We start from the raw sequence: 2,855 nt of genomic DNA, 5'->3' as shown, positions 1-2,855 counted from the left end.
GAAAAAAAGTTAACTGATTTTTAAATAATATTTCAGTTTAATATAGGAAGAAAGTCAGAATTCTGACTTTAATCTCAGAATTCTGACTTTAATCTCAGAATTCTGACTTTTTTTCTCACAATTCTGACTTTTTTTTATCAGAATTCTGGCTGAAGTCTGAAAGCTAAGAAACACGTTAGCATCAACCTGTAGCCATGTCTGTTTTAGAGACTAGTTCTCTTATTTTAATCACCTTCTGCTCCTCCATTAATGAAATAGCATCACCAGGGACCCCTCAGACATGTAAAAAGTCACCTAATTTCATCATTTTCCACCAATGTGTTACTGACCGTCTCAAACAACTCATATTTTTGTCAGTGAAGCTGAGTGCTCCCAGATCTCTTTCTTCATGGTGGCCATCGACAGTAAGATCCAGAACTCTGAGATTAAAGTCAGAAATCTGAGATTAAAGTCAGAATTCTGACTTTTTTCCCATATTAAACTGAAATAATATTTAAAAATCAGTTAACTTTTTTTTTTTTCCAGTGGCCCTAATCCTCTTCCGTATGTTTAAGTTAATTAATCTGGACATTCCTTTTTTTGTTGGACTAAAAGCATGTACTTTGTTCAAAGAGCATTTATCACATGTTTTTATAGTTTATTCCTATTTGGCATAACTCTTATTAATCAGAAGGTAATGCCTCAAAAGACAACCTTAGAATAGCATCCATCAGCCTGATTGGTGCATAGAGATCACAGTTCATCTGGAAAATTACAGTGCTTAGATTTTTTGTTGTTTTTTTTTACTGGAAAGAAGGAAACTTAGAGTTATAAAGTTTTTAATCCAGAAGTGCTAGTTCATTTAGCCCAGCCTGAGACAATTAATCCCAGATGTGACACTTTATTAAAGAATAAAAATCAGTCTGATAAAATGAATCTATAGAATATATTCAATGGGTGAATTTATCATGCTTCTTGCTCACAAACAGCCCTAAAGCTGTAGCTACTTTCTAATGGAAAATCCTATCAGATATAAATTCTGTGCCTCTGGCAAAAAAACAAAACAAGCAAACAAAAAAACTATTTGGGGATCAGATGAAAGGACAAATCCCTCTGTTGATCACTACAAATAGAGGTGTATGAAGTTAATAGGTTTGTTTTGATGGGTGCTAGAATCCAGAGACGCCTCTGACAGAAGGGTGTAGAACTGATCTTTGTGTTTTATGTTTTAACTTGGTGCGAATGTTGATGAGTAATGGAAAGAGTTGGTTAGGAATGTGTTTTTTTCTTTCTAAAGCAGAGAGCGTGGAGAGATGTTTCAGTAGAGTCCGTATTAAAAAAAAAAGATCTGTTTAGTAAAGATTTTCTTTTTAACAGAGAGGAATAACAGTGAATGTAACATGATATGTTATGCTGCGTGTTGATTTGCTAGATACCCACAGAGCAGAGGCCTGTGGTCAAAGTTTACTGTGAATCATATGGAGGGAATGTTTATGTCCTCGTAAAAACTCACTTAAACGGTTACTTAAAGGGTTTAGTGCAAAAGACAAAGAAGAAAACATTTCCTCTCGGTTTTTATAAAAGGCATCCCTCTCTATTGGTTTGATTGTTAATTATCAGACAGATACTGTAAATAACTAATAGAAAGATTCAGTATAACAGATGTTTTCATGTGCATTGCCTCGTGAAGCAGGGCTGCAAATAACTCTTATTTTGGAAATTTCTTAAATTAATCAATAAATAATTGGATAGCCAAAGGTTTCTTAAAGATTTATTTACAAAAGTAAACCAAGTGAAACTAAAACTTTTCCACTTGAGAAGTTCTGGATAGAGCATATAGACAAACAAACATTTTTTTTTTTCATCTTATGCCCCTATAGGGCATTCAGTGAAATACTTTTAAAATCAAAGTTTCAAGCTACGACTGTTATTGGAGGGTAAGACCTTATTACTTTTTCAACATTTAAAAAAAATGTATATTTTGATGACAAAAATCAAGGTCAATGTAAAAATAAACAGTCCCTCGCCTTAATATATTAAGAAAAAGAACTAAAGTTATTCTATCAGAAATTCATGAAAAAATGAGTCAAAAACTTTTTTTGTTGCATAAGCTTAGGATATTAATGCTGATACATCCACTTATGTTTACTTTTTAACTTGGCTTAATCACTTTTCATTTAGCTTTTTAACTCTTTGCATTAGCTGGTTATTATCATCCAAGGACTCATTCAGTTCAATAAATGCCAAAGTGGCGTGCACTGCCAGGTAGTATTTTAGCTGTATGGCTGGAGATAAATCTTCATTTGTAAGGCACATTGAAGTGACCAAAAACAGTAACTTGCTCTATAAAGCGTTAAATGCAAAATCTTTAATACATTTTTTACAATTTTGATATAACTACTGCTCTAAGTGGGTCGTTCTGTCAGCCCAAAGCATATTTTAGAGTCTATATACTTCAGTTAAGGATTAATTGATTGCTAAATTAGTTGATGATTATTTCAATAATCGATTAATCACGATTCATCCGATTAATTGTTTCAGCTGCAGTTGACTTTTTCTTTACATCCACACATATTAGTGCATTTTTGTTTGGATTTAAACAGGACATACCAACACCAAGATGCATCATTGCATCATTTTGAAATAGAGATAAAATAGATGCTTTAAAACAAATGGCCCATAATTTTTTTCTTCTTAAAAAGCTTGACAGATTTTTAAAATTTATTTCATTATAATGTGAGGAGAAAAACAACAGAATTCTGACTTTTTTTCTCAAAATTCTGACTTGAATATCAAAATTCTGACTTTTTCCTCAGCATTCTGAATTTTAATCTCAGAATTTTGACTTTAATCTCAGAATTTTGACTTTAATCTCA

General features: G+C 32.2%; 1 protein-coding gene across 1 annotated transcript in view; it reads left to right on the top strand.

Annotated features, from left to right (window-relative positions):
* LOC107100967 (mitogen-activated protein kinase kinase kinase 3-like) overlaps positions 1–2,855 on the top strand; it is a 50,937-nt gene that overhangs the window by 1,193 nt on the left and 46,889 nt on the right. The gene's annotated exons all lie outside the window — the stretch shown is intronic.

The sequence above is a fragment of the Cyprinodon variegatus genome, unplaced genomic scaffold (assembly GCF_000732505.1).
Source record: "Cyprinodon variegatus isolate N-32 unplaced genomic scaffold, C_variegatus-1.0 Scaffold1037, whole genome shotgun sequence".
Taxonomy (NCBI): Eukaryota; Metazoa; Chordata; class Actinopteri; order Cyprinodontiformes; family Cyprinodontidae; genus Cyprinodon; species Cyprinodon variegatus.
Note: the sequence above shows the minus strand (reverse complement) of the source record. Positions and strands in the feature narration are given on the sequence as shown.